General features: G+C 45.2%; 1 pseudogene; it reads left to right on the forward strand.

Moving 5' to 3' along the window:
- The first annotated feature begins 2,966 nt into the window (after window positions 1-2,966).
- LOC129405140 (60S ribosomal protein L39-like) lies at window positions 2,967-3,122 on the forward strand (annotated as a pseudogene).
- The last annotated feature ends 18,670 nt before the right edge of the window (window positions 3,123-21,792 follow it).

Genomic DNA, 21,792 nt, shown 5'->3' on the forward strand with positions numbered 1-21,792 from the left:
CCATCTATATCTCTTGAATATCTTTTTAAACTTTAACACAATTTTGTTTTGTGATCACACTCAACATTGCTCAGAGGTTACTCCTGGCTCTGTACTCAGGGATCACTCCTTTTCTTTTTTTTTAAATGATATTTTATATTCCTCAAATGAGTGCAGTCTTTCTCTGTCTGTCTCTCTCTGACCATCTCACCTAGCATAACACTCTCCACAACCATTCAGAGATCACGCCTGGCTACACTGGAGGCCATTTGGAAGGCTGGAAATTGAACCCAGCTTGGGCGTGTGCAAGGCAAATGCCCTACCTGATGTACTCTCCCTGGCAACTCTTATATTCTTAAAGCACCGTAACACTGTTGTTCCATTGTTCATCGATTTGCTCAAGCGGGCACCAGTAACATCTCCATTGTGAGACTTGTTGTTACCGTTTTTGCCATATTGAATACACCATGGGTAGCTTGCTAGGCTCTGCCGTGTGGGTGATATACTCTCGGTAGCTTGCCAGGCTCTCCTAGAGGGATGAAGGAATCAAACCTGGGTTGGCTGCGTGCAAGGCAAATACCCTACCCACAGTGCTATCGCTCCAGTCCATCATATTTTAAAAAGCATCTTAAAATTATTATTTACAAATAATATGGGAAATTACAGTAATTCCTTTTTTTTTTTTTGGTTTGTTTTCTTTTTTGGGACAAGCCCTGGCACTGCCCTACGGGCTCCTTTCTGGTGTGACCTCTCAATTCTCTGTGCTTATGTGACAACAACAGGAAAAGGGTTGATGCATTTATCAAATGTTTATTGAGCATCTGCAATGACATCGACTGGGATAGCGATTTCCCAAGTGGGTGGTATTGACCCACCAGGGAGTTCTGGAAAAACTGGGGCAAGGGGTGCAGTTGGGGTGCAGTTGCCTTAGTGCTGTTGGGGGGGCACTTTCTGGAGATTTCCAGGGGTCATTGGATAATTATATTTTTCCTCAAAAGAGGCCATAGGCCAAATAAATTTGGGCACTTCTGATCTAGAACTAGATCAAGGATTGTTAAATCTTTCTATAAAAGGCTAGACAGCAAATCTTTCCATTTTTAAGGGCCATAAGGACAGTCATAAAGATTCAAATAAACGTCCATAGCTGATGGCATGTCAGTGAGCAGGAATTGTTATATGCCAATAAGACTTTATTTCCAAAAGCAATCTGGGGACCAGATGTGGTGTATAATTCCTGCTCTAGACTCTGGGATTATAAGAGTGGAACGCGCGCATGCACACACACACGCTCCTTTTGTAAGAGTTTATGCCCTACAAAGGGGAAACAAATGTTTCTTGTCCTGTTTGTCATGTCAAAACTATTTATCATGTCAAATCCTGGAGCTGCTACAACCTTAGTGGGGGGGTCTTGTTTAGTACTGTCTTCCCTGGACTGTCCCCCTGACACCTCTTCATTCTGGGCAGGTGCATCCAGTGTCAGTCAGTTCCTTGGCTTCTATAGCCGAGGCCCCACTCTTATTTATGAAGTTGGTGGCTCCCACGGGTGATTTATGTGATACAGAGAGGAGAGAGATGGCCACTTTCTCCTGGTCCATCTCTGCCAGCCTGGGACTGCCTGGAGAGACTAGGACTGGTAAAGTTTGTGATGAGTCCCTGCACAGCGTGGACTTCAAGTCTCACTAGCCTCACTAGGTAACTGTCAAACCACACCTGATGTCCACTTGACCTTTTCAGGACTGAAATTAAGAATTACTCTTTCCTGGGCTTTGTTCCTGCTGGAGCTTCTTTGAAAGTGGGGTCCAGCCTTCTCTGGGTCTCTGGGTCTCTTCCAGCCTACTCTGGTCTTCTCTGGGTACCTTCACCAGGGTACCCAGGTGAAGTCTTTTCAAGCCTTGGTTCCTGTGTCCACAGGTGGGCTCTTTGCAGCCATGGGTTACTGATTTTATTACTTCCTAGGAATCCATTTCCATGGGGGATCCTTTTCAATCTACCACCTACATCACTTGCCTGCTGTCATTTTGACTCACTCAACTCCCTTCTGAGGCAGAGGGAGAACTTAAGGCATTGGGATCACTCCTGGGTATCCTAATAAATTCAATAAAAACAATTTGCTGGACTTCCCGTGATAGATTCTGACTGAATAGGTCAGAAGTGAAGAGCTATTTTTATTTGGGGGCTCAGGGGGCTGCAGTCTCTTCTGATTCAGGAACAATGCCCAGTGGTACCTTGTGATGGGGATTGAACTCAGGGCTCCCATATGCAAAGTATGTGCTCCAGCCCTTTGAGCCTGCCCTCTGGATGCAAGATTTGTGGTTCAAAAGAAAATAAATTTCTAGGTGCTACTGCTGGTACTTTGAACACACTTTGAAAATTGATGTTCGTTGGCATTATTATTATTATCTGAGAGTCTAACAGATCTCTTGCAAAGCAAAGAGGAACTTGATCATATGTGTTGACTGCCCCCCCCCACTCTTCTGGCCAACCATGTTCTCTTGAGTTGCTCCACATAGGAGATATGACTCCCAGAAGCCCAGGTCTCTCCTCAGCACTAGGGAACCACTAGGATATGGTGCTGGTGACCACCAAGGTTGTTGACAGACACAATGAGCAATATTGAAGCCACATCTCAGGAAGAGCGAGTACAATGGAGATAAAGAGGAGGTGGAAGCTGAGCACGTTAGGAGGGCAGCCAGGAAGAGTAGATTCCATGCAGCCTTCCCATGTAAGCATGGGCCAGTCATTTCCCCTGCCTGGTCTCAGATTTCTCCTCCGGAACACAGAAGCTGGCCCTGATCCTGGGAGCAGAAGTAATTCTATAATTATTTAGCAGGTTGGGAAATATCAACAAAATTCTCACACCTGAGGATCACCTAGGGGCTCCTAGGATTGCACTTTGCATGCTCCATATTTCTGTGCTTGGTTAAAACGGTGATGTGCTTTCTCTCCTTCCCTCCACCATCATCATGGTGCTAATGTGGCTCTTCGCCATGTCTTCCCACAAGACTTTCAGGATCAAGTGGTTCCTGGCCAGAAAACAAAAGCAGAGTTGGCCTATTCTTCAATGAATTCAGATGAAAACTGGTAACAAGATCAGGTACAACTCCAAGAGTAGGCACTGGAGAAGAACCAAGCTGAGTCTGTAAGGAGAGTCACAGGAAATGCATGTGCATTTGCTGTGATAGGCTGCTTGAACACACAGCAGGTGGAAAGGCACCACAAGTCTGAAGTATATTTCTTTGATTAGGGAATCTGTTCCTCTTCTCTAGCTTCTGTACAGTGTTGCTAATTCAGTAATAAATCTTGTGATACCGTGAAAACAAAACAAAACAAAATACGGTGATGTATTTGTTATCTATGACCTCACTGGCTCATGATAATTAAGCTGCTTTCTTTTGCTTCCAACCTGTGAATAGAACTTTGGAGACCTGGACCATCAATCTGTAAATCTCAAAGCTCAGATCAACCTATCTCTTGTTTTATGCTATTTGCTGTGTGTTTGTTTGATGCTGGTGGCTTCAAGCACTTTGGAAGAATCCCAGAGCTCCCCAGATGGACCAGGTTAAGCTTCTTCTTCCACCCTGGAATCCAGGCCACAGAGCAAGAGTACCTTAGTCCCTGAGTACCTTTGTACCTGGACCTCATGACAGGAAAATTGTCTTTGGTCACTTCATCTGCTCAAGCAGCTCAGATTCCTGGGTAGAAATCACCATTGCAAACAAATCTCACCGAGGATGCTCAGCAAGGCTTTGGGGCCTCAATAGGATATGGAATCCAAATTTTGATAAGTAGTTTGAAGAGAAAAGCTTCTCACAACCTTTTTTTTTTTTTGGGTCACACCCGGCGATGCACAAGGGTCACTCCTGGCTCTGCACTCAGGAATTATCCCTGGCGGTGCTCAGGGGACCATATGGGATGCTGGGAATCGAACCCGGGTTGGCCGTGTGCAAGGCAAACGCCCTACCCGCTGTGCTATTGCTCCAGCCCCGTTCTCACAACCTTTTTTATCAAGAGGAAAAAGACTGGGGAGATGCACCTGCAACCAGCAGCAGGACATGGGGAGCAGGAATCAGGGGGCTTGTTGATACAGGGGTTGGTGGTGGGAAGTTTGAGTTTGATTGAAAAATGAATCTGGTTAGGGAGGAGAAAGCACTGGATGGACCAGCCAGCCTCACACAGATTGGTAGTGTCAATTCAGGTCACAGCAAGTTACTGTTTGTGTGCTGCCTATAATTATATCAGGATAGTCAGTAAATCAAAGTATTAGGTTCTGCATTCTGACCACCAGTGGTTTTTCTTTTGACCTTGACTGTTCCTTGTTGTGGACTCTGAGCCAGCTTTCTTAATATCCCAGACTTTGTTTTGCTCTGTGTCATCGAGGTGGTTAGACCTACATCCTAGGGTAAAGAGAAGTAACTTGTGAAAGTGTCAACATTTTGCTGGTATTATTATTTTTTTTTGGGGGGGAGCACACCAAATGGTGTTCCGAGGGACTAATTTCTGTCAATGCCTCATACACTGTACCATCTCTCTAACCCATGTTAGCATTATTTATGGTGGCTGTTACAAAATATTGACCCAGTTGTTTAAAAATATTAGAAATTCTTCATAAATGTCATGCAATTAAGTTGGAATATTTTGATGAGATGTTTCAGTGACTGCTGGTAGGTAACATTCTTGAAATTTTGGTGCTGGAATTAGTGGTCCCTGACAAGTAATTAGCTCTCTTTGGTCAGGCACTTTATAAGTAATTCTTATTTATTTATTTATTTATTGCTTTTTGGGTCATACCCAGCGATGCACAGGGGTAATATCTGGCTCTGCATTCAGAAATTACCCCTGGTGGTGCTCAGGGGACCATATGGGGTGCTGGGAATTGAACCCAGGTCAGCTGCGTGCAAGGCAAATGCCCTACCCGCTGTGCTATCATTCCAGCCCCCTAATTCTTATTTTTTTTATGGTCTTAGGATTGATATCAAATGGTTGAAGAAAGTATTTTTCCCAACCCAAGTGTGGAAGTAGATGAAATAATGGTATATCCATGCAGTGGCTCACTAGTCAGCTAGGAGAACAGATGAGACTTGTTTTTGTTTTTTTTTTTATAATAAGGATAGAACTCAAGGGTATCACATTAAGCTAAGTAAATAAAGAAGAGAAACACAAATACCAAATGATCTCATTCACAGTTGGGGTTTAGGAACTAAGCAGAAGAACAATGTCCAGGGAAACAAACTCTTAGATTCTGAAAACAAAACTGAAGTGACCAAGAGGCAGAATGGCATGTGTGGGCAGCAGAGTGGCGGTAGAAGGCAGTTGAGGAGGGAATTAGGCAGAAGGGTGGAAGAATATTGGATTTGGTGGTAGATATGGTGGAATAACCTTGCACACATAAAGCATAAACAATCACTATTGTGAGACATGTTACTTCAACAACAACAACACAAAAGTGATTTCATTACATTTTTCAGATAAGTTAATCTCCCAAGAACCATTTAGCTAATATTTACTAACAAATATTTGTTTGTTTGTTTTTGGTCCACACCCAAGGAGATCCCTCCTGATGGGGACCATATGGAGTGCCGGGATAAACCCAGGCTGGGTGTGTGGTACTATCTCTCAGGTGCCTATAGACAAAATTTCACATAAGTACTGTGGTGAGAATCAGGACGCGAATATGAATGAAGTACAATCCTGTCCCAAGACTCTCCTACAACCCCAAACAAATAGACGGATTAAAAGACAGTGGAGGTGTAGAGGATGCTGCTCACACAGGGAAATGTGGGACATCCCACAAGGGCACCAGTGTAGCCTGGGACTCGGGGGAGGGGCAATGCTTGAAGAAGAGAGAGTGGAGGGAGGGAGGAGAACCTGGGAGGCGGAGGGCAGCAACAGGAGAAAGACCTGGCAAAAGCCTGGGGCAGGGCATGTGGAGAACTGCCTGCATCACTGGATCGGGAGCTGTGAGCGGGAGGAAGGCATCTGAGAGAAAGAGGGGGCAGATGGTAGCAGCCTGTTGTGCTAAGAATGTACACTTGTTTATTTCTATTGAACTGAAAACATGTTTTAATCATTTAAATATATTTAAATTTTGGGGCTGGAGAGATGGTACTGTGGGTAGGGTGTTTGCCTTGCACGTGGTTGACTGGGGTTTGAATCTCAAAATCCCATATGGTTCTCCAACCACCACCAGGAGTAATTTCTGAATGCAGAGCCAGGAGTAACCCCTGAGCACGGTCAGTGTGAACACCCCCACCCCAACAAAAACAGAACAAAACAAAAATTGGGAGGGCACACACAACTGCTCTCAGGGCTTACTCCTGTATCTGTGCTCAGGAATCACGTCTGCAGTGTCTTGGGGACCCACATGAGCTGCTAAGGATCAAACCCAGGTCTGTCACATACTATGCAAGCACCCTAACCGCTGTACTATCACTCTGTCCCTGGGTTCAGTTCTTTTGTCTATTATCAACATTGTTATAACGAGTATTTTGGTTCAGGTGCTCTCATTCAATAACTACTTATTTAATTATTTGAGGATGGGTGTTTGGCCATACTGGAGGTATGGCCAAAGGAGGAGATCATGGGGTACTGGTGATTGAACCTACGTCCATCCTATCCAAGGTCAGCATGTTAGCCTTTGAACCATCTCCACAGCCCCTTAACAAGCACTTACTGAGTAAATCTAGATTCTAATAATGGCATATACAACTGGTCTTCTCTCAGGCTATCAATAGATTAAACAAGAGAATTATTTAGTTAAAGTGAAATATGCATTTTTATAGAAATTTCAAAAATGTCTGCTGACTTGGTTGCTGAAATCTACACTCCTTCCAACAAAATATGCAAATGGCAAGTTTTCCCATTCTGGCAACATTGATTATGATTAAACACTAAATGTTTTTGCCAATCTGATAGGCAAAAAAAAAAGTGCCCTTTCACTGCTCTGACTTGCATAATCGTAAGTGAAATTTCTTGCCTGTCAACCACTTAAATTTGTTTTTCAAGAACAGACATGTTCTTGTCTTTTGGGTATTATTCTACCAACCTGCTGCCTTCCTACAGATTTGTACTTGTTCCTTGTAAACTAAGGAAATTAGTCCTTTGTTGTATGTGTTGCAAATATCTTTTCCACATCGTCTTTTGTCTTTTGACTTTGTTTGTGATATTTTTGCAATGCTTCCAGGTGTAGAGACTATTCAAGTTGAGTCTTGAAGGATGAGTAATAGTAGTAATAACTCTTGGCTCGTGTTTCTAAAGAGTTGCATATACTCCAAGTGTTTAATACATGTGAATTCATTTTAGTTTTTATAGCAGACCTGGGGGGATAATAATATTCATTTTGTTTGTTTTATTTTGTCTTAGTTTTCCTTCCATTTTTATTGTGATACTGTGATTTACCCTGCTGTTAATGATAGTTTCATGCATGCATTATTCCAACACCACACCTCCCACAAACCCTCTTTTCATAACCAAAGTCCCAAGGAATCTTCCCCTGCTAAAAACATTCTCATCAAATTTTAAGATGAGGAAAGAGAGGCACAGGGCATTTCTCGAATATATCCAGGGCCCACAGTTCTGAGAGGCACAGACAGGATTCAAAACTACAAAGAGCTGTGTGCCAGAGCGTCAGCAAAGGTATGGAGGTGTGGAAACACAAAATAGCATGGATTCTCAGGGAGGATGCTTAACGTGAAGAGCAGCTGCTTCTAGAAGAGGGAAGGAGAGGCACAAGAGTGCATAGCCTGATGAGGAGGGTCCACCTGGCCTCTCTTTTCTCCTGTGATTTTTTGCACATGGAGTCTGTGCCTAGCTCTCATTATTATATGCCGTGAACAACAAGTTCAGGCAGGTGGGAGCAAATATGATGTGGGGCCTGGTGCCTATGTGAGAAGTGTGGGGTCAGGCTAAGGGTGGATGTTTACTCTGGAGATATCTTTGTGGGCTCCCTGATTGCACCCCTGGCTGCTCATTCAGGGTGACCTGGCCTTTCTCCAGAGTTCAGGTTCCATTCTGGACAGATAGACACTCTGCTTTGTGCTCACCAGTGGAAGATGCTCCTACAGTTCCATCACAGCCCATTTTCTGGGGTGTGAATTTGTTTTCAGGGGGACCCAAAAAACCATGGGACCCCAAATCATTGTATGTTGTAAGGTCATGAAATCTTTCTGAAAATATAAATGAACTGTGCATTATCTCTTGTCCTGGGTTAATACACTTGTACCCTTCCTACATGTAGGTGATGCTAGGTCCCGTGTGACGGCCGAGAGATGCTGAAATAACCAAGTGTTCTCCCATTCTGTTCCAACAGCAAGGGCATTGCTCACTTCTCCTTCATGCTATCAGTCATGGGCCTCCTTCCCACAAAGCTTCTGTTTTTTAACCCCATTCTTTTTTGTTAGCTTTTGATTTGGGGGCCATACCTGGTAATGTTCAGGGCTTACTCCTGGCTCTGTGCCCAGGGATCACTCCTGGCAGGGTTCAAGGGACATATGTGGTGCTGAGGATCATTTGATCATTGGGGCTGTATGCAAGACAGTTGTCCTATCCTCCACCACTATATTTTCAGTTCTACGGTTCTTTCAGTTCTCATTGTTGAGGTAAGAATGGTAGAAATACTGGTAGGAGTACTGGTGGATACAGTTGGTAGGGAAAAAGAGTTTCGGGTTAGGACCCTCATCTTGCAATGGTATTGTCCTCTCTTCCCAGTGATGACCTAACCTTACCACTTCTCTGGTGAAGGAGATTTTTGCTAATCCACACCACACTCTTGTCTCCTGAATCTGGAGAAAGGCTCCAATTCCTCAGGCCCCAGAGCACCACTAAATTCCATTTGGTTCTTGAAAAGAAAGGACATTTTCACCTCCATTTGACTGTTCAAAGCAATGGCTTTGAAGTCAGACAAGTGTGAGTTGGAAATGGGACTGAGCTTCTCTAAGTTGCCATGTTCCCCATGATGGCATTAAAAGAGAATGTGTGGGAAGTCAAAAGAGCATTGTGTGCCTAGGAACTTCCTTGAAAAATTCCAGGTCCCATTGGTGTGTGAAAGATAAGAAGTCACTGAGAATCTCCTGACTTCTCCCTGCTTCTTTTCAGTGGAAGTGGGAAGAAGTCTGGACTATCCTGAAGACTTCCAGCTCCCCATCTGGGCCCAGCCACTTCTCTCCTACTCACTTGCTGATTCATTCACTGATGTTCTAATTGCCAGTAGGGTGGAGCAGGTATTGGCCTGGGTTCGGTGGAATAGCCTTGTCTTCTAGAAGTTTTCAATCCAGCAAGGGGCTTGGAATAATGAATCTGGTAATGTCAGCGAAGAATGAAGAATGAAAGAGATCACTGATGCAGTGCCTGGGTTCGTTCTGTGCTGCTGATTCTGAGATGAGAAGCTGAGCACTCTATGGAGAGAATGAGCCTAGGGTCAGTTTTCTGCCTATCAAAACACTAGGAATTGGGGGCCAGAGAGAGAGCTCTAAGGGCTAGTGCACATGCTTTATATGTGGGAGACGCAGTCTGATTTCCTAGTACCCCACAGTGGACTAAACACTGCTGGGAGTGACCTCTGAGTACCACGCTGAGAGCAGGCCCTAAGCACTGCTGGATGTGACTCTCCCCTCTCCAAATCAAACAAAGAAACAATAACAAAATGCAACCCTGAAAATTGTGAGAAGACTGTGACTGCCACCACCTCTCACCCATCTGTCATGGAGTGGAACCTGTTTTCCTAAGAGAACCTTGTGTGTTCAGTTTAATCAGACCTGGCCCACAGCCACACCATTGACATATATATTCAATGTCCTGTTCCCTTTTAGAGTCTCCTCTGATGTGAGGTAGCAGCTTTCTGTTGGTCCTGTTGTCACCCCCAGTAGCTGGCCAGGCATCATGCCAAGCCCTGGGCCGTCCAAGTGCTGTCCTCTTTGGACTCACTCTACTCTCGGGGTCAGCAAGACGATTCTCTCCTATTTTGCTACCCATCCACTACCAGTACCTTTTTTTTTTCTTTTTGGGTCACACCCAGCGATGCTCAGGGGTCACTCCTGGCTCTGCACTCACGAATTACTCCTGGCAGTGCTTGGAGGACCATAAGGGATGCTGGGGATTAAACCCGGGTTGGTCATGTGCAAGGCAAATGCCCTACCCTCTGTGCTGTCACCCCGGCCCCCAGCAGTACTTTAGTGCACTGCTGGCAACTGGCAATATTAGGTGCTACTCAAGAATCAAGAGCTCATGGGCCAGAGAAAGCTCTGTGTGCAGGAGACCCAGGTTCAACCCCAGGCACTGCATGTTTCCTTGAAACAATGCCAGGAGTCACCCCTGAGTATAGGCCCTGAGCACTGCCAGCTGTGAACCCTAACCCAAACAAGATCAAAAGCAACACAGAACTATTTCTAGAAGCATTGACAAAAGCACCTAAAATGTCACTAAGATATTACTGCCATAAATAATCAGAGCAAGGGGAAAATAAGATCACCAGCAGATTTTCTCTGGTGGTGGCAAGGACCCTGCAGTGGGCATAGGGAAGTGTTCAGCTAACAAGGAACTGAAAGTGGATGGCACATGTATATGAGTGTGCACACATGTATGACTATGGCCTTGTAACCAAGAAGGGGAGAAAAACTAGTTGATGTTCAGAGGTTTTATTAATCGCGCTTTGTCCGTTGTTCTCTTCATCAGTAATCATGGTGATGTTCCTTCTTAATGCCAAAGAATTCCCTGTCCTTCTCATTCTCTGATCCTCCCTCTTACTCCCCCATCTGTACGCACATGCATTCAGCATTGCTTGCTGGAATAAGAGGATACTGTTCTGTTGTTGCATCATCCTCTTCCCCTTAATTCAGGGAGGAATTAAATCAGAGATTTTTTGTTATTGTTCCTTGGAGTAACTTTAATTTGTGATGAAACTGCTGGTTGGACAATATCACAAAATTAGAAGGGGTGTATTCACGAGAAGCATCAATTTTGAGTCTCATAAAAACTTGCTAAGGTATCTACCCAAGAATATTTTTTGGCTTGTGGTTCTGGGCCATACCTAGTAGTACTCTGGGAGTATTTTTGTTTATGTACTTGGGTTTACTCTTGGTGGTGCTCAGAGAACCATGTGGGGCTGAAGATCAAACCCAGGCCTCTAGCATGCAAAATGTGTGTTCTAAATTGAATTCTCTCAGTCTCAGCCCCCTCAAGAATAGTAACTGAAACATGTCTGCAACTGAAGAAAGAAAACAAGTTGTCTATTTAAATGGACCATTGAGCAAATTATAGTATATCCAAAGGATGGGATCTATGAAGACATGTTTAAAAAGAGAGCGATCTATGTGTTGGTATGGAGAGAGCTCCAGTATATTTTGGGGTGAAAACAACTCTTCTAGTTTATTGTGTAATTTTGGGGATCACCATTCACACTGTGCGCTGCTGGACTATGCTAACTCAGGACACAGAGAGCACAACAGGGCTGGTATACAATCAGGAGTGTGTGCAATCAGGAGTCTATCTGGTTTTGTTTTCAAGATATCATTCATTTTATTTTCTATTCATTTATGTAGTTATCCCTTTCCCTTTGTTGTTAAGGTTGTTGTTGAAATGACCTATACTTTGGACGTGAAACTTGTACACACTTAGTTGTGGTGCCCTGAAAACTGTATGCTTTGGTGCGTGTGGGGATCACAAGCAATAGTGCTGCTGGACCTACACACAGCATCTGAGGTGGTGCCTGGGGATCAAACTTGAGGCTTCATGCTTGTAGTAGGAACTCTACCACTGAGCTATTAACACATTTTGATGTGTTAAAACTTAGGAATATATACAGTTTTATCTCCGTGGCAAAGGAACCAGCAACTTCAAAAAAGTTTGCCTTTGATAGGGAACTTTCACTTTATTTTGAACTTTTTTGTATGGATTATCCAATGAGATCCCTTTATTTCATAACAAGCCCCCATGGAGGGAAGGGGAAATGGGGAGAGGATATGGGGGTGAGGGGATGATGAGGGGGGTGCTTGATTTGTTCTTTATACATTCTCTGCATGTCCCAATCCCTAATGTGTGGGTTTTGTGCCTTTTAAGATGCCGCTATCCTTCCCGCAGAGCAGGCGTAATATTGGAGGATGGTTTAAGTCAAGCAGCCTTTTCTTCTGCAGAGCATCACATTTCTGGCGGGGCAGCTGCTCCCTCCACCATGGGCCTCTTGCTGCTTGTGAGGACAGTTGCCAAGTTCTGGAGTGGGTTGGGGGCACATTTCTTTCTCTTGTGCACTCAGAGCCATGCGGGACTGTGGTGCCAGTGAGGTCCCTGAACTGCTCCTTACCCCAGCTCCCCAAGTGAGACCCTGCCACATGGCCCAGGCTGTCCGCCACAGGGCACCTGCTGGGGCAGTGCTACATGCTGCATGCCAACCTCTGGGGCTTGTTTAGAGGAAGAGGGAGATGAGTCAGCAGAATTTCCCGGTGCGAAGCTGGCAGGGTACCAGCATGATGCCCTGGCTGGCTTCAACCACTCAGCAAGAACAAGCAAGATGGGCCTGTAGTTGCCTCTTAGATTCTGGAAATGAGCTCATCTCTTTTGGATGCCCTGAGGAGGCAGATGCCCAGCCAATGCCAGCCTGGAGGAGGGGCTTCCCCCACACTGGGTACAGCCAGGGATTCTTATTCTCCCATCTGCCAGGGCAGCTCCTGCTCCTGATCTGGCCCCTCTTCAGCATGACAAGTGAGTCTCCTTTGCCCAGCAAATCTCTCTTCTCTATCCTCTGTGGCTTCCTGGCCAAGGTCAAACATGACTGGAAGAATGAGAAATGGACAGAGAGATAGTACAGTGGGTAAGGCACTTGCCTACATGCAACTGACATGTATTCAATCCTGGCACTGCACATGATTCCACCAAGCACTGCCAGATGTGATCCTTGAGCATATGACCAGGAATAATCTGTGAGAACTGCCAGGGGTGTCCCAAAACACAAAACCTCAACCAGAAATGAACAGCAGTTCATGTTAATGAAGGAAGGGGTGCATAGCCTTCCTGGAGCTGAAGTTATTCTCTTTTCAGTGTATTCTCCAGCTGCCAGGTCAGACTGAAGGACCTGCATCTCCAGCTGCACTTACCTGCTCCTCTCTTCTATAAATTTGGACTGATGCCCACACTGAGTGGAGTGAACACTCTTCCTTCTGGGAGCTCCAAGAGCTCTGTCTGCCTCTGCGCTCCTGTTGGCTCAGATCAATGCTGGTTTGTCCAACCTTCATGATTTGACCTTCAGGCTAGCCTTGGGTCTCCATGATACTTGGTGGATTTTCCTGGTTTCCTTTGTTTAGAGTTCTGGCTATTGATTTCCAGAGGTAGAAACGTCTTCTTTTTGTGTATATGGTGTTCAGGGGCTATCCCATGCTCGGTACAGGGGGCATTACATGTGGTGCTGGCGATCAAACCAGGGCCTCTTGCATATAGAGAAGAGAATGAGCTCCTGCATTCAGCTATCTCCTTGGCCCAGAAAAGTGTTCCTATTATTTTTTGTCATTTAAAAAATTTATTATTGAATCACCATGAGATACACAACTACAAAGTTGTTCATGATTGGGTTTCAGTCATACAATGTTCCAACACCTGTCCCTTTACCAGTGTACATTTCCCACCATCAATATCCCCAGTTTCCCTTTTGCCCCCTCTCCCGTTCATCCCCTCCCTGCAAAAGCTGCCTCTATGGTAGACAGTTCTTATTGCTGTCTGTCTGTGGCATTCTCTCTCTCTCTCTCATTTTCTTTCTCTCGCTCTTTCTTTCTCTCTCTCTTTCTTTTTGGGCATTACAGTTTGCAATACAGGTACTGAACAGTTATCATGTATATCCCTTTACCTAATTTCAGCATTTAGTTCTTGTCCAGAGTGATTATTTTTCAAGTCCCAAAGACTTCAATTTCAGAGTTCCCTTGATTGATAAGCAGTAAAGAACTGCGCCCTTCAATAAAGGGTTCAGCCAGCACTATCTCATGCCTGGGGTTCCCCTTTTCCAAAGGAAAAGTCATCTTTATTGATAAATGAAAAAGTGTGTGAAGGGAAACATTTCTTTCATAAAACTTTCCACATCCCCTTTATTATTGTTTCTGTTGTTGCCATTGTTGTAAGAACTGGGGCTAGTTAGGGGCTTACACATTTTGTTGTTTTCTTAGAGATCACACATAACAGATCATGCACACACCTGTCCTATAAGGTGGCACTGAAGATGGGCCCAGCCTCGTGTCTGTGAAGTAGATACAGAGAAAGCCCTAATGGCCAGCATTTTTTTCTTTTGGGTTTTGAGACAGGCAGTGCTCAGGAGTTACTCCTGACTGTTCTCAGGGATCTCTCCTGGATTGCTCAGAGTGCTGGGGATGAACCACAACTGGTCAGATGCCAAAGGTCGTCTGTACTAAGCCTCTATACTATCTTATATACATGTATATATATATATATATATACTTATGAACATCTATACTATCTCATAGAGTATACTATCTTACAGAGTATATAGGTTTACTATATAGAGGCCAGAACAATTTTATCATGATGTCTATTTGACACTATGTTTGGCATTGTCAGAATTCGATTTTATCGATTTCTTCCAACACTTCTGGAGGGTAAACACCTTGGACCCTTTTCTCATGAGATAATAAATGAAAACTTAGAGATATCAGTGATTTACCGGGTCCTCAAAGCTTAAATATCACTGTGTCTGTGTCCTACAAATCTTTACTGCTTCTCTCGGTGAACAAGAATATGGAACGGAGCAGCAAACAGCCCCTGTGTCCATGCTGAGACGGCAGCACGTCAAGTTGACCCACTTGACACCCCACTGAGGCAGAGTGAGTATGACCCAGCCCTCCACCCTTCACAATGGGGGCTGTGCGCCAACATGGCAAGGAGACAGCAAGTCTTCACCTGCAATAGACATGATTCCTTTGCTGCCAATCCTCATTCCACTGAAAATCTATCACACAAGACTAAAACAATCCAGAGGCAACTGCAGAGACCTCCCAGAGCTGAAAACTTCGGGCCTCTCAAGCCCGGACTGGCAGAAGACCCTTGTCTTGTGTAGCTCCGTGGGCTCTGCTCTGAGCAGGTCCCTGAGCAGAAGCACAGCTGAAGGGCTCCAACACTTCTGGGTCACTCTAGCAGTGGTGGATCCTGTTCAGAGAAAAGCACCGCCACGGGCCATGTGGTTGCCAGCAGGGTGACTCCTGGACTCCAGCTGTCTGGCCCAAACCACAATGGAAGTCTACTTTTCAATAGAATCCACCCTCAAATATTTGTAGGCCAGTGGCTCAGTCCAGAATCCTCTTTTCTTCCACATTCTTTCTCTTCCCTCGTTCTGCCAGCTGCCTTTGGCTCTTTTCATTAATACACCCACCAGAGCAGGAATAGGCAGAGAACTTAAGATCAGTCAGTGTTAGGACCTGTTGGCGATCACAGTGAAGGGGTTGTTTAAGAAGTAGGCTGGGCGGAATGTGGGTTTCCTGTATTCTTGCTAATTCCTTTCTCATTTATTATGGACAATAAATAGCTATTTGAGTAGCTCTGTGGCCCTCTGCCCTCTTGCCAGAAGGAGAAATAGAAGGATTCGAATCTACACGCCTAGAGCTGGATCCCTGGTTGAGGCTAGCAAAGTGGAGATGCCGCATGCCCCATGTTGCCCGTATTGTGGTGCCAGGATGCTCGCATGTTTTAGAGAACCATTAAAGGACCAGCTCTAGTGGTGGATGGAAGGAAGTGGATTCTGCCATAAACAAAACACTGTCTCAATGGGGTAAGGGATGTAGCTCAGAGGTAGACTATTTGCCTTACATAGGTTTTAACTGTAACACTGTTTTAAGAAAACAGTTTCTCTCTCTGGGGTGGCTGAAGTTTTATATTTCCAAACAAAATTGATGAGGATGTAATATTGAAAAATATATCATGGAGAATCTAATTCATTTTATCTCTAGGCTTTCAGGGATGAGGAGGGGAAAGCATTTCCAATGTAAAAGAGCAAAGCAAAACCAAAGCTCTCATGTCTGAATAACAGATTTATATTCTTTATAAATATGTATATTTATTTATATATATTTATTTTATATATATTTCTATTTATAGCAAGTGCTAAGTTAATTGCTATGTCAATACCCGAACTATTGATATAGGTGAAAATATTTTATTTAATCTTTATCACTCCATAAGGTAAGATAATGGCTCTTCCTGTTGGCAGACAATGAGATCATGGAAGGTGAAGCACTTGCTCCAGGTAACTCAGTTCTGAAGGGAAAAGGGCTTGGTTTCACCCAGTGGACACACTCCACAGCTCTAGGTCTACCAGCTGTTTTATAGTTCGGTCCATGTTTCAGCCTATTCTCTTTTTTTTTGTTTTGTTTCTTTTAAAATTTTTATTAGTGAATCACCATGAGGTTCAGTTACAGACTTACAAACTTTCGTGCTTGCATTTCAGTCATACAATGGCCGAGTGCCCATCCTCCACCAGTGCCCATTTTCCACCACCAATGGTCCCAGCATCCCTCCTACCACCCCCACTTTGTCCTCCCCCTACCCCACCCCGCCTCTGTGTCAGGGCATTCCCATTTGCTCTCTCTCTCCTTTTGGGTGTTGTGGTTTTCAGTAGAGCTACTAAGTGGCTATCATATTTGGTCTATAGTCTACTTTCAGTCCACGTCTCCCATCCCAAACAGGCCTTTCTAGCATCCTTTACTTGGTAGTCCCTTCTCTATCTGAGCTGCCTTTTCCCACAGCAGGCAAAGCCTGCTTCTAAGCTGTGGAGTAATCCTCCTGGTACTTATCTCTACTTTTCTTGGGTTAAACAATTAAGTTTACTTCTTATTAATACTTGCAGTTATTTGGATAAACACAGTAAGATACATAGATTCTAAAACTTAGTTCCCTGGACTCTAGGGACAAGCAAGGCAATTACCGTAAATCCCAGACTAAATCCTCAATCAAGTTCAGCTTGTCCTTTCCCATGGGGGTCCTGTCTCTTAAGTCATACATCAAGACCATACATTTATGCTTTGTAGCCTGTCCTGTCTTAGCCGCTCTTCCTGAGTCCATCCCAGTCCCACGGCGGGACCTCCCTTTAGGGATTTTAGGAATTATGGCAAACAGAGCCTGAGTCAGGTAATTATGACAGATGCCCAGGAGTAGATATATTTCAGAGCCAATCAATGCCCAAATATTAGGAGCACAGAATTAATGGTCTTTCTGTGTTTAAGCAAAGAACAGTGTTCTGTAGTAAAATATGAAAAAGCTATAGGGGAAATAGAAAAGCAAGTGATTCACTAAAAGTACAAAGTCCAGAATCACCAGAAGTTTTGACTTTTAAGTAACCAAGACTGACTTGAGGAACTGTGATAGAGGTAAAACATAAAGGAAAGGTAAAGATAAACTTGGGGGATTAGGAGTGCTTGAAAGAGCATTGTAAACTTCTTCGGGGGGGATGAGGGAAAGGGGTGATTCACTGATGAAACCTAAAACACTTAGGGTCAATATCCAATAGAGGATGGCTCTATGGTTGCAGGAACATTGACATTGCTCCTTGGTACAAGTGTATGGAAAGAATAATCGGGGCTGGAGCATAATACAGCGGGTAGGGCATTTGCCTTGCATGCGGCTCAGCCTATTCTCTTTCCCATAACCCCACTAACACAAGAATCAAAGCCCAAGTCATTTTTTTTTTTTTTGCTTTTTGGGTCACACCGGGCGATGCACAGGGGTTACTTCTGGCTCTACACTCAGGAATTACTCCTGGTGGTGCTCAGGTGGACCATATGGTGGCCACATGCAAGGCAAATGCCCTACCCACTGTGTTATTGCTCCAGCCCCTAAAACCCAAGTCTTAAGAGAGCCCACGTCTCATCCCTCTTCCCATCCTCTCCAAAGTCTGATGGTTCCCTTCTGCTATATCCCACTGACCAGGGAATTGTGAGCAAGGTGCAACTCTTGTCTGTTCTTTTTTTCTTTTAGTATTGATAGGGTTTATGCTGTGATAGACTCTTCTTGAATAGATGTCCCCAGAGTATGAATTTTATGGGAAGGAACAGTGTCATGCTTTGTGCAGATTGTAATTTTTCACTGTTCTTAGAATGACAGTAGGCCCCGAGGAAACTGTAACATCTATTTTCTAATTATTTAATAGATGCTTTGGAGAGGGGAGGTAAAAATCATACATTTTAGTGTATCTCTCACAATGCTTAACATGTACCATATATACATGTTAAGCTGATACTCAATACAAATTTGGTATATCTTGTATCAGATTACCTTAAACAAAACCCACAAAATTAGTCCAAACTATAGCTCGTCAGAGGGATTCATACATTAGACCCTGGCAGAGAGGCAACCATACTGGCCTGGACCAATCAGAAGTCACTCTGGGGAGAAGGTGAGACCCTGCCATGGGATGGGCAAGCAGGTCAGATGTCCGGAATTACTGAACATCAGGAATGGCCCTCAGGAGCTCTGACCTGACCTTGCACCCAGCCTAATGTCAGACTCCGTCCCTAGGAGGTCTTGAGCTTTGGCCAAAGGGAAGAAGCAACTTTAGCCACTACTTTACAACTGTTCCTGGGGATTGAGCTGCTTTCAGTGGGTGGATAAATCTGCATCTGAACAGAGAGAGGACTCCCTAGGAATGAGAGGCAAGATCCAAACCAGAAGATTGAAAGCGAAAATGTGCACACAAAAGCATTCCTCTATGTGGGGAAACACCTGATAGGCAATGTGGAAAGCACTTAAAAGCTTATATCCACAAACCATTCATGCTCCTAGAACACCTGTTTGGTGGGGAACTTGAACTGCATCCAGCCTCCCTGACCTGTAGACTCAGATACTTGCCTGTTCCAGTTTTGTCTGTGAAAAATCTCAGCAAATGAGAACACAGATCTGAAAGACAGGCAGAGGAAGGGCCAGCCTAGAGAGAACACAGGAGCTAAGGCACTGACCTGGCCAGCTACTGACTCTGGTTCAGATCTCTGGCACCACAGTAGGGTCCCATGAGCCCTTCTGCCAGGACCATTAAACACAGAACAGGAATAGACCGTGAGCACTGTGGAGAGAGGAAGGGCCACAGGCCATCTTACATCTGAATAGCAAATTTATTTGCTAGCTGGCTGTGGGTGCTGTTGCCTGGGCAGTGAGGGGTGCTCTGGCTATGACTGCAGGTGGTCCCTACTGTAAAGGAATATGGGCTTGGCCACTGGGACATCAGCAGTTAACTGGAACTTGTAAAAGAAATGATTTCACAGTGTTTCCTATAAGTCCCTCTGCAGTGCTTTGTCTGGTCAGTAGGAATTGCGCAGACACGGCAGAAGGAGTCAAGGATGGAATTCACCCTCAGGTTTAGTGGAGTGTCACTCCTGGCTCTCTGGCCTTCTGACACATGAGGGAAGCAGGTGCAGGAATGAGGACTGCATGCTCAGGTCCTAGTCTCTCTTCAATCACCCCCACAAGCTGCCAAATCTACTGGCCTGGCCTGGAACAAGACTCACCCTCTGCTCTAATTTCCTGATCTCACTTCTCATGCTGGGCACCCTCAGCCTGGGCATACTCGGGACCCTCTGGCACTCGCTGGTCCTGCTACCCCCATCACCCTTTCTCCCCTTCACTGTTCTGTTTAACTTCTCAATGGAACCCAAGTCAAGACACCCTGCACTTTCCTCGGTCCTATGCTGGGCACATGCCATAACTGGTATTGAGACCACCTGGCTCTCTCCCTTTTGGAAGACCTTGGGAAGGAGCTTCTCATCTTTCGCCTCTGCTGGCCACACAGCAGCAGTTTGTGGAGCTCTGCTGAGAGTAAATGATACTTTTGTTGAAAACCAGGTGCTAGTTATCTATTTTCCACATCAGCTATGGTCAGGGATATGTGACTCTGTGCTCAGGGATCACTCCTGGCTGGCCTTGGGAGATCATATATGCTGCTGGGAATTGAACCTGGGTATGCAAGGCAAGTGCCCTACTTGCCATACTACGGCTCTCTGACCCCGAAAACCAGGCACTCTTTAAAGCTCAAGTCCTTTGATAACTGGTTTAATCTTCACCACCAGTGCCCTGGGAGCAGACCACGCTGCTCACTGTTGTAGATTATTTTCTGCTTGTCATCTGTGGGGGGCTGAGTGAGAAGGAGCTGAGACTGACTGTGCCAATACCTTTTGCCAAAGAACCTCTTCTCCCCTTCTCCCTCTCCCTCCATGCCCGCGCTTGCCTCCTTGGCAGTGTTTCTCTTTCCACAGCCTTTTACAGCTCTAACTGTCCACAGGGTCAGTCACATTTTCCATGACACTTTCTTTGCCCTCAGGCCCAAATAACTCTCTCTGACCTCCCACAGCGTTGGAATCAGCACCTCACAGTCCCTTATTTCTCTTCCTTGAGTCCCGACTCCACACATCGCTGAGCTGGTAGTCTTGCTCTCTCAGTGCCTGCGCTGCACGGATGGTGAGAGCCTAACAGTGCAGCCCGGAAAACTCCTATAACCTTAAACCAATAATGTAGGCAATGGCTGTTACTGTTTTTTGTTTTGTTTTGTTTTTTGGGTTTTTTGTTGTTGTTATTTTGTTTTTTTGTTTTTGCTTTTTGGGTCACACCCGGCAATGTACAGGAGTTACTCCTGGTCTGTACTCAGGAATTACTCCTGATGGTGCTCGGGGGACCAAGTGGGATGCTGGGGATCCAACCCAGGTCAGCCGCGTGCAAGGCAAACTCCCTACCTGCCATCCTATCGCTCCAGCTCCAGCCGCTACTATTTGTCTGCTTCATGAGACAACACTGGCCTCCTTTTCCCTCTGATTTAATTCTGTTCTGTTTCGGAGCCATATCCAGCAGCATGCAGGGCTCTGTGTCCAGGGATCACTCGAAAGAGGGGGGGTGTTGGGAGATGAGAGTGGGTGCTGGAATCCAGGTTGGTCAAGTGCTCCAGCCCTCCCTTCCCCTTTGAGAGCTGTCTGTGTGACCCTGATATGGGGGATGCACAGGATCGGCCCTGGGGATACTTTATTATAACTTGAGGTTCTTGGCCCCATTGTCTGCAGATTAGGCTCTGTTATCATAGCTCTGAATACTGTCCCTACATTTCTTTTTATTTCCATGCCTAATCCTTGGAAAGAAAAGTTAATACTACACAAGCAACTAACAAGCTGAAGCAGAACTCAAAGAAGATAAAGGTGAAAGTACAAAGATGTGACCAGGACAATGGGTTGGGTGTGACTCAAGAGCTTGAGTATGTGCTTTGCATGTGGGGACCTGGAGGCCCTTAGTCAATCTCCAGCACTGCATGGCCCCTTGAGTGCTACTTGGAACAATCCCTGAGCACAGAGCCAAGAGTGGCCCCTGAGCACCACCAAGCATGTCCCCCACCCTGATGAATCACCAAAGAAGTGTCCAGAAAAGAAGCCTACAGATTATCTCTCTCTCTTTTTTTTTTAATTAGTGAATCACTATGAGGTACTGTTACATACTTCCAAACTTTCATCTTTGCGTTTCAGTCATACAATGATCTGTCACCCATCCCTCCACCAGTGCCCATTCTCCACCACCAATGATCTTAGTATCCCTCCCACCCCCAACCCCCTCCCCCCCGCCTCTGTAGCAGAGCATTCCCTTTTGTTCTCTCTCTCCTTTTGGGTATTGTGGTTTGCAATAAAGGTGTAGAATGGCCATCTTGTTCGGTCTATAGTCTATTTTCGGCAGCTCCCAACCTGAGTGGGTCCTCCCAGCATCCTTTGCTTGGTGTTCCCTTCTCTTCTGAGCTGCTTTTTCCTCCAGCATGTGAGGCCGGCTTCCAAGCTGTAGGGCAAACCTCCTGGTCCTTACCTCTACTATTCTCGGGTGTTA

Source organism: Sorex araneus, chromosome 5 (genome assembly GCF_027595985.1).
Source record: "Sorex araneus isolate mSorAra2 chromosome 5, mSorAra2.pri, whole genome shotgun sequence".
NCBI classification, from domain to species: domain Eukaryota; kingdom Metazoa; phylum Chordata; class Mammalia; order Eulipotyphla; family Soricidae; genus Sorex; species Sorex araneus.